Source organism: Lutra lutra, chromosome 11, assembly GCF_902655055.1.
Source record: "Lutra lutra chromosome 11, mLutLut1.2, whole genome shotgun sequence".
In the NCBI taxonomy this organism is placed as follows: Eukaryota; Metazoa; Chordata; class Mammalia; order Carnivora; family Mustelidae; genus Lutra; species Lutra lutra.
This window is the reverse complement of record NC_062288.1, coordinates 2,661,747-2,671,767: the sequence shown is the minus strand read 5'-3', so window position 1 is coordinate 2,671,767 and position 10,021 is coordinate 2,661,747.

Below are 10,021 nucleotides of genomic sequence, written 5' to 3'. Positions count from 1 at the left end.
GCGGGCACCGCAACTCGTGTGGGCCCGAGAGGGCAGACGGACAGGCTGTGTCCGGATTCTGGGGCGCCAGGGTGGGAGGCCGTGTTAGCAAATGGGACAGTCCTTCACCCACGGGGTCTTCTGCCTCGGACATCTGTTTTTACATTTTGGTTTGGATTGTAAACCCCCAAATCAAGGGGACTGCCTCGATTGCGTCTTGAGCACTGTCCCCGGCTCCCACGGTGTGACACTGGAAAGTGGGGCCCGGGAGGGTCCCCATAAGGGCTCCTGCGGCTCCGAGAGTTAGATCCAGTGGCAGACGTTTGAAATGCTGTACCTCTCGTCCTCTGACTATGGCAAAGGACATTCTCTTAAGTCAGTCTGTCCCCTAACACGAGCAGAACAGAGGTCCTGCTCCTCTGGGACATGAAGAATTCTTTGTTTTCGATCGAGCCCCGGGGGCTTCTGGGGACCCTGTTTCTGCCCTCACCCCGGAATGTGGCCAGGACAACAGAGGTCAGAGGGTGCGCGGCCGGAAGGGGTGAACTGTTGGGGGGCACCCGGTGGGGAGGACATGCAAACCCAACACAGCAATGCTGTGGGCCTGCTCGAGGGTCGTGGGTGCCGAGGCGAGTCTCAGACACGGCCCCACCCGCGGTCCCGTCCAGAATCCTGGAACGGAGGGGCGTGGTGATCGCGCATCTCCCGCCGGCGAGGGGTGAATGCCCCTGAAACAGCACCCCTCATCCCGTCCTCTGACCCCACCTCACTTTTCTTTCCCGCACTTCTCACTCCCTCACATCCGGGGCTATGGGGTTCCTGTCGGTTTGCCCCACTAGCAGGTGGATTCAGGGCGGGGAAGGCGGAGCTGGCTTTGCTCATCACTGAGTCCCCCCTGGGGACCTCCTTGATGGAGGAGGCAAGTGAGGGCTGCTTCACCAGGACGTGCCCTGGGGCGGGGATGGCCGGCTGTGAGGCCCGAAAGGGGGCATTTAATTACGCATCCTGAGACCCATTCCTATGTCTTCAGATCCCTGTGCCTTTCTAGCTCCTTCTAGCACCTTCCAGCAGCATCCATCCCCACCATCCATCCAGTTCCCCAGATCTCCTCTGTTCCCATGCAGCGTAGAGCTGACGTGTCCACACCGCTGTCTTAGGTGCTGGACCCCAGGAGGCTCGCTTCCCACTGTGGGTGAGGACGGTCCTGTTTTTCCGCTTGGTGGCGGTGCTCGTGAGGTCCTGAGGAAGACCAGCACGTCCAGCGCCGCCACGGACGAGGAACACTTCTGAGAGTCAGACGTTCTGCTCGTTGCTGGAGGAGGTGGCGTCCTCACGGTCACTGACGGGTCAGCTGGGCCGCCGCCTGGTCCCACAGGTGGTGGGAGGGAGGGCTTGAACAATAGATATCTGTCTTCGTGTGGTTCTTGGGGCTGGAGTCCCAGATGGAGGTGTCACAGGGTCGGTGGCACTCCTGAGGTCTCTCGCCATCCCTCTGTGTGTGTCTGTGTCCTGATGTCCTCTTCACAGAAGGATGCCAGTCCAATGACATGGGGGCCCGCCCCAAAGACCTCAGTTTATTATCCCATAGAGACCCTATATCCAAACATACTCACATTGGGCACTAGGGCCTTGCCCTGTGAAATCTGGGGGGACACGATCTATTAGACATCAACTAGTGGGCTGCTGGGGACTGAGGGGAGCAGGGCTCCAGCTGACCCAGCCAGGGGATGCAGAAGAGCACCAGTGCCCTCCCAGCGGCCAGGGAGGGAGGTGTGTGGACACACCAGGGCTGAGCCCTGTTGCAGGGCAGTGGCCCAGCTGGGAAGGAGCCGGGGAGAGGAGGGTCCTCAAAGTGTTGTAAGGAGATGAGAAACCAGGTAAGATCGTGTCTGAGGACCATCAGCTACAGCACAGCCCTGAGGGCCCCCCAGTGCCTGACCAGCCACTGGTTCCTGCCAGGCAGCGCCCCCAGAGCCCCCGGCCCTGGCAGAGAGCCCAGCGCCCTTTATTTGGCACCTGGACTCCAGCTCCTGCCATCCGATCGCCAGCTAGAGCGGAGGCCCCGCTCCCCCAGTAGCGTTTCACAGAAGTCAGAAGTTGCAAAACACCGTGGAGGCCTGGGGGGACCCAGGCCGCTCCCCACCTTCCTTTGGTGTAAACAAAGAAGCTGCCAGAATGGACGGCTCGCTCCCTTGTCCTCCGCACTGAGGGCGGTCATCCGTCATCTCGGGTCGGAGCTGGCGCGCTCCCAGCAGGACCCACAGGCTCTCCCCATTGGCCCAAGGCGTTGGCGTCCGTGTCCCCGACGGGCCTGGCGCGCGCTGGTGTTTATTGCGGCTCTGTAATCGCAGAAGAATGTCGAGTGTGCGGCTCGGCTCTCCAGATGCTCAAGGATCTGGACCGACGTAACCCCTTGAGGAGAGCTTAGGAAGGGAACGAAAAACCCACATTTATGAATAACAAATTTGGAAATAACAGATCACTTTAGTTTGGGACACTTGCAAGTTTCCTAGACTGTGTTTTGTTTTGTTTTGTTTTGTTTTTTTTTAAACTTGGATCCTCTGAGAGGTCACAAAAGGAGGTCAGCTGGAATAACAATTCAGGGCGAGCGCTAGAAACTGAACACGGGAGCATGTGAAGATGGCGAATTAGAGGCTCGACGATGTGCGTCAGGGTCATCTTGTCCAAGGAGCGGCTGAGTGAGCACTCAGGGCGGCCGAGGGTACGACCTCACAGCCAGCCCTGCACACCCGTCAGTGCCCAGCTGCAGACTGTTAGCGTCGGCTTTCACGGGGAGGAATGTTCGCTACCGTCTGAGACGCCCAGCAGGGCCTCCTCAGGCCATGCCAGCCCCGGGAGGTTCTAGATGCCAGCATCGCTGATGAGGAGCCGGTGGATTCTGCCCAAATCCCAGGGCTGCTGGGGCTGCAGCTCTGCTTGGAATTGGTCTCTCCAGGCTGCAGGGCAGGTGCATCCCCAGCCCTGCCACACCCCCGCCCCACCCAGCTCAGCCCAGGCCGGCCCTGCCGTGCCCTGCCCGGCCCGCCCTGCCCTGTCCAGCTCAGCCCCACTCAGCCCAGCCCAGGCCCACTGTGCCCTGCCCTGCCTTGCCCAGCCCAGCCCTGCTCTGCCCAGTCCAGCCCCAGCCCAGCCCAGCCCAGCCTAGCCCAGCCTTGGCCTGCCCTGCCCTGCCCACCTCAGCTCTGCCCCACTATGCCCTGCCCTGCCTGGCCCCAGCCCCACCCCGCCCCGCCATGTCAAGGAGAGAGGCAGCAAACAGGCTGAGGGGGAACTTCGGGCCTCCGATGACTCGTGGAAGGGGTGCCTTGGGCCTGGGTGCTACCCCACCCGGCGGGGTTGTCGGGCCCGGGGTCGGGTCCCTTGCAGCGACACCTGCTGCACTGCTCTGCTGGGCTGGGGTGCAGCCTGACAGAGCCAACCGGGGAGGCCGTCTGTGGTGACGCGGGACGTGTACGTGGGGTCACGGGCAGGAGGGGTGATGGACGTCTCTGTCCTTGCTCTGTCTTAGAAGATCCGCCTCTGGAGTGAGACGGAGAAAGGGGCAACCAGCCTTCACAGCACCGCCAAAGCCAAGACTCGCTTTCTTCAAACAGAAGACTGCACACTTGTATGTGCACAAACACAACGGGATCCCGGTCAGCCTTGACCTGCTGGGGGGAATCAGTGACGGGAACCCCCTCCTTTCCAGTGATGTGAATGGGCTGGTCCTCGCGGGACAGAAAGCCCAGCATCTCTGCTCCCAGCCGCCTGCCTCTCCTGCTCCAGAGGTTGGACGGCAGCTCCTCGGCTCCCCTTGTGGGCACAGAGGGTGGTTGCTCTGGTCTGTGGGTCCTGACAGGAGGCCTTCAGGTTGGGGGGATCCTGGGGAGCTTTCTAGCAGGGCTCCCGGTCTCCCCCTCTGCCTGTGTCCTCCTGCTCATCTCCTGTCCACCTGAGCAAGAGCGTGGCGCCTAGAGTCATCCCTTGCACACCCACATTGGCTGTCCTGTGAAGCCTTGGCTCCCACATCCCTTTGGCCTCTCAGGCTCAGTGCTGCCCCAGGTGCGAACCAGTCCCCCGGGTCCCTCTGACCTTCCTCTGCTGTGTAAGCAGCAGACACCCACCTTGTGGGGAAGATGTGTTTAGACATATTCTGTTAGTTTTCAGTAGGACCCTGGTAAGGACATGGTGTTCTGAAGGATCCTAGATGTGTTTAAGCCTGACATCTCAGGTGTCCAAAAACTGCCTCATTATTCTACATTCTCTGCATCTCGTTGTACATCAGAGTAGTTTGCTAATTGTTGCAAAAGAGCCTGTCAGGATGTTGACAGGAATTGGACTTAATCCAAAGACCACCTTAGGGAGCACTGCCATCTTGAATAACGCTGTGTCTTCCATGAACATGGGATAACTTTCTATTTAATTTAAGGTATTCAATTAATTGTAGCTATGTCTTGTAGTTTTCAGGGTAAAGTATTAAATTTCTCCCTAAGCCTATTAACTTTCAGATGCTACTGTCAATAGAATTATTTTCTTTTTTATTTTCAGATCCTTCACTCTCAGTTCATGCACAGTTCATGCTCAAACAACGTGAGTTTGAATTGCGTGGGTTCATTTATATGCAGGTGTTTTCTTTTTTTCTTTTAAAAATATTTTATTTATTTATTGATAGATTGAGAGAGAGTGAGTGTGGGGAGGGGCAGAGGGGGCAAGAAAGAGAGCATCTCAAGCAGACTCCACACTGAGCATGGACCCCAAAGTGGGGCTCGATTCCGCAGCTCTGAGACCATGATCTTAGCTGAAATCAAGAGTTGGAGGCTCAGTGGACTGAGCCTCCCAGATGCCCCACAGATGTTTTTCAGTAAATGTACTGGAAAAGTCTCTGGAAGTGTGACAATTTGGAAAAGGCTCACTGATGAACCACATAGCTTGGAAGTAGCAAGTGTTATTGTTTTCAATACTGTATTATGAATATGACAATCATCCTGTAAGCCATAAAAATTTAATAACTCTTTATTCGTTAGTATACAGGATAGGCTACTGTAAAGCAATTGCCTTGACTACACAAGGCCACCTTAAAGCAATCATATCACTGCTCTTTTGTATACAATACACAAATCAGTCTACCTGTAAGTAAATATAATTTTTTCACATTATCTTTTCATTATTTTTTTTAGAGTTTTTTATTAGGAGAGCTTAATTATTTTTTTCACGTAATCTCTACACCCAACATGGGGCTTGAACTCATGACCTTGAGATCAAGAGTCACACACTTCACCAACTGAGCCAAGCCGGGTGCCGCCACATGATCTTTTCACTTTTGATGTGTGCTGTTAGTAATACACATCATACCTGCAGTGTTCCGTATCTTACAGTGTTGATGTAAGTACTGACAGAGGATTCATCTTGCAGACAATGTCAGCTGATGCTCTGGATAACGCGCTGCAGTCCTACTTTCTCCTCCTTGTGAGCCTGTTGGTCATACTTGCTTTTCTCGAGCTTGCTTTATGGTGAAAATACAGCATATGATACACGTAACACAGAGGCTGTGAGTTCATTGGCTGTTTATGCTGTCAGTAAAGTTTCCGGTCAATGGGAAACTGTTAGTAGGTAAGTTTTGGGGGAACCAAAAGTTAAATGTGGATTTTTTATTTTATGGGGAGAAAGGGAGTGGCTGGCCATCCAATCTCTCTGTTATTCAAGGGTCTACTGTACACAAAGAAACAACTGAATTTTGTACATTGACCTGGACCCTGTGATGTTGGTAAGCTAGTTCAGTTCTAACTTAAGAAAATTTTTTTGGGGGGGGAGATAGGAGCTGGGTGGCTCAGTTGGTTAAGTGTCGACTCTTGATTTGGCTCAAGTCATAATCTCTGGGTTGTGAGATCAAGCCTGACCATGGGCTCTGTGCTCAGTGGGGAGTCTGCCATTCTGTCTCTCCCTCTGCCCCTCCCCTCTTGCTCTCTCTCTTGCTCTGAAATAAATAAATAGGATGTGAGGGCGATCTGGCTGAGACATCTATCACCCCATTGATCGCCAGGGTTGAAATAAATAAATAAATAAATAAATAAATAAATAAATAACTATTGTTTTGAGGATGGAGTCCTGAGAATTTTCTATGTGGATTAGAAGATTTAAATGAAAAATTTAATTTCTTTAATGCATGTTGTACCATTCAGGTTTTATCTTCTTGAGTGAGTTTGGATAGCTTTTGTGTTTCAAAGAATTGGTCCGTTTCATCAAAGTGGTTAAATGGGTAGGCAAAAAGATGAACCCTTTTTTATCTTTTTATTATTTTTGTTATTTCCAATGGTAGTAATTTGTGTCTTTTTTTACTTGTTGTTCTTGTCAGGGTTTTACTGTTCTTTTCAAAGAACCACCTTTTGTTTCATTGATTTTTCTCTATCATTTCACTGTTTTTAGTTCCATGGATTTCTGCTGATTTCTTTCTGATTTATTATTTTCTTCCTTCTGCTTGATTTGGATTTATTTTGCACTCGCTTTTCTGGATTTTAAAGGAGAAGCGTAGATTGCTGATCTTCCTTGTCGTACAAGCATTGAATACCATAGACTTCGCTCTAAACAAACCTTAGTGACAGGCAACCAGTGTTTCTATATTGGCTTTTCATTTTCATGCCGTTCAATGGCATTTCTGATTACCCTGGAGACTTCTGTTCTGACTTGGTCCATGTGTGTTGTAGAAGTGTGTCCTTTCATTTCTAAACGTTTGAGCGATTTTTTTCAGATTTCTTTCTCGTTTTGATTTCTAGGTTAACCCCATCATTTTTAGAGAATGTGATTTGTGTACACAAGTATTTTGCATTTCTCAGTGTTGGTTTCATGGGGCTGGACATGTCCCACCACGGTGAATATTCCTTGTGCTTTAGAATGTGTATTCCACTGGAAGATGAAGGATGATGAAGCAAATCATCCTAGAGAAGTCCATGAGTTAAGGTTGTGGATGACGCCTTTCAACTCTTTTACTTTCTTGCTGACTTTCTGCCTCCTCTTCCTATTGATACGTCCAAGTAGAGTGTTGACATCTCTAAGTATAACTGTGGGTCTGTCTAGTTCTCTTTTCAGTTTCAAGAATGTTTGCTTTGTGGAGTTGGAGCCTACTGTCAGGTGCATCTGTATTTAGGGCTATTCTAGGTTTTGGGGGAATTTATCCTTTATGATTATTTTATGTCCTGATCATTTTCCTTGTGCTGAGTCCAGTTTTCCTAATACAAATATGGTCTGTGCAGCTTTCAGTTTTTCTGGGATAAATGTTTTGTTTCGGAATAATTTAGATTTACTTTGACTCTTGATACACTTCCGTCATCATTCCGAATCCAGTTGGGGATGTCACCCTGCGTTCAGTCGTCATTTCTCTCCGGGCGACTTCGGTCTAGAACAGCACCTCAGACTTTTCCTTGCTTTTTATGAACTTGACAACTTGAGGAGCCCTTCCTGGCTGAGTGTTTTATAGAAAGCCCCATAAGTTGAACTTGTCTGATGCTTTCCTCATCATTAATCTGGGATTAATGACTCCAGCTTTCTTATGATTCATGGGGTTCCTAGCATTGTGGTTACAGTGGGCTCTCCTTTGAGTTCTCTGCCTTCCTGCTCAAATTTGGCCCAAGGACCATGGGTGTCCCCTGGGAGCCTGTTGAGTGCAGGTGGTCTGTCAACCCCCAGACCCGCCGAATCCGGATCTCACTGTAGGTCATTCATGTGCACACCACAGCTTGGGAATCGCTGCTTTTATGGGGGCCTCGCTGAATTTGTGCTGAATGAGTTAATAAATGGTTGGTGGCAGCTGGTCTTTTCTTGTCCCAGGTAATGCAGTTGGGGTGAGTTCACCCGTGTGCCCCAGGTCTCTTAGAGGTAAAGGTACACACTGGCAGTGGGGCTAACGCCAGATGTGCCATCTGAGGGAATGAGGCATGTTGAATCTCTGCTCCCTCCTTTGGCAAAGGAGGAGAGTGTCCTTACATCACTGGGTGTCATGCATGGGAACTCAGGAGACATTTGTGGGGCACCCGGCACCCGTCACTGGGTCCATGGCATGGGCTCAGCAATGGACGTGGTTTCATTTCTTCGTGGCACCTGCTAGCCTTGTTTATTTCCAGTGAGCAGACTCGCTTCTGTTGTGAAAGTACATTCAGTTCTCGTTTTGAGGCCAGTGCATCCTGGATACAGACATATCCGTGGGGATGATAGAAAGGCTTCCGCGGGAATTTCTGTCCCCCACGTCATGACAGAACTTGCATGAGCATCCAACTGCCCAGATAGTGTACCTGGAGTCTTTCTAACCTGCCTGAGATAATCTAGACTCTGACTCTATCGGGAGGGACTAGCAATCTGTCCAGCTTCCTCTCTTTCACAAGAGCTGGCACTTGTTGTACTGGAGAGAAATACCATGGATATAGCCACTCGTGAAATTTCAACACCTCACGTCACAATAATTGCTTGGTTTGTAGAAAATAAACTTCTCCAGCTCCCTTGATACCCTGTGCTTTGTTCTTCAGACTCTTGGAGATGAGTAGATAAGAGGGAACAAAGGTCAGATGGCCATCCCGGTTTCCTCTCGCAGCTCAGGGACCCCCAGTGGTACAACTGACTGTGGTGTCATTGCGGGGACCAGGCAGTGTGAGGAGATGGGGGTCGTCATTGTCACTCGGTCATCACTGGTTTCAGACTGTGGTTTTCAATAATTCTTCCTTCTGCCGATGGCCTGCCCCACGGAATTGTCATTGTGTCATTATTTGGAACTTTCTCTGGAAAACACACGTGGCATTTTGACTCACCAGTACAAAATTATAGAGAAACAAAATCATAAACTTATGAAATATTGGAGCTGGATGGAAAGGTGGAGAGTTTTGCCCAGAGTTATAAAGTTCGTCTGTGGATGAGTCAAGAGCAGAGTTCTCTGGCTCTCAATTTGGTTCAAGGTTTTAGATATTTTGTGCCTTCAAGTTACCGGGGCAGAGCCGCCGTCTGACCCATCACCTCACCTGCGTCACCTGTGGTAATAAGTCACACTTGTGGGAGACTTTCTGCCTCCTGGAATCTCGGGATATTTTGTTTATGTCATGATGTGTGCTGGATGTGCGTACCTGAAACACAGCTCAAAGGTTATATTTGACTGAAGGTTTCCTAAGAATAAAGCCCTGCTTCTCGTCACGAGACTCTCCACCATCTTTCGAGTTCACCTCGTTTCTCCTCAAAATCCTAACAGCCTACAGCCCCCAACGAGTCACAAAGGCATTCCAGTAAGCAGCAGGTCCCTGGGGGTGGAGCGGCAGGAGGAGGAGTGGAGGGAGGCTGTGTTCTGGAAACTCCTTCAGGACCAAGCTCCAGCGTATCTCCAACATGGGGAAAAGCGTGTTCGTTCCCCTTGGCAGAGAGCAGGCTGGGTTGGGGTCTTGCCGGACTCTCTTGGCCAGGCTTCAGCGGCTCCCTGTGTCCCCAGACGTGGCCCAGGGAGGTCCTAAGGAAGAACGGTGGACGTTGCGTGTGCCTGGAGCCGGTGGAGGGTCCCCGCGCCCCCAGGAGCACAGGCAGAGGCATGCGGGTTTTAGTGCTCACGTAGCTGGGGGTCGGGGAAGCGCGGGCTACTCTCTGGGCAAACCAGGAACGTCGGTCTTCTGACGCCCACCTTGTTGATGGGAAGCACCATCTCCAGATCCGTGTCTTGCCCAGATTTGTGCCAAAATTTGCAGAGCGAGCGACAGGCAGTGTTGGAGTCGCTCACTGCAGCTTTTTAGGTATGTCTGTAAGTTCCTAAAAGCAGTGGCTCATTCTCCGTTGACTGGATGTCGTGACTCAACCGGCTGGAGACCCGGGAAGACACTCGAGAGGGACACGCCTCGTGCCGCGCTCAGAACACCCCCAAGCTCCAAGCTTCATGCCACCTGCTCCCTCACGCCTCCAGACGCCTTTGTTACCAGAATGGACCTTGCACAAGTCACTTCTAGAGGCACAAGGGGAAAACCCAACCCAGGGAGTCAGGCAGAAGGGAGGAGAGAATCAGGTGTTCACCCGGGTCTGTGACTTG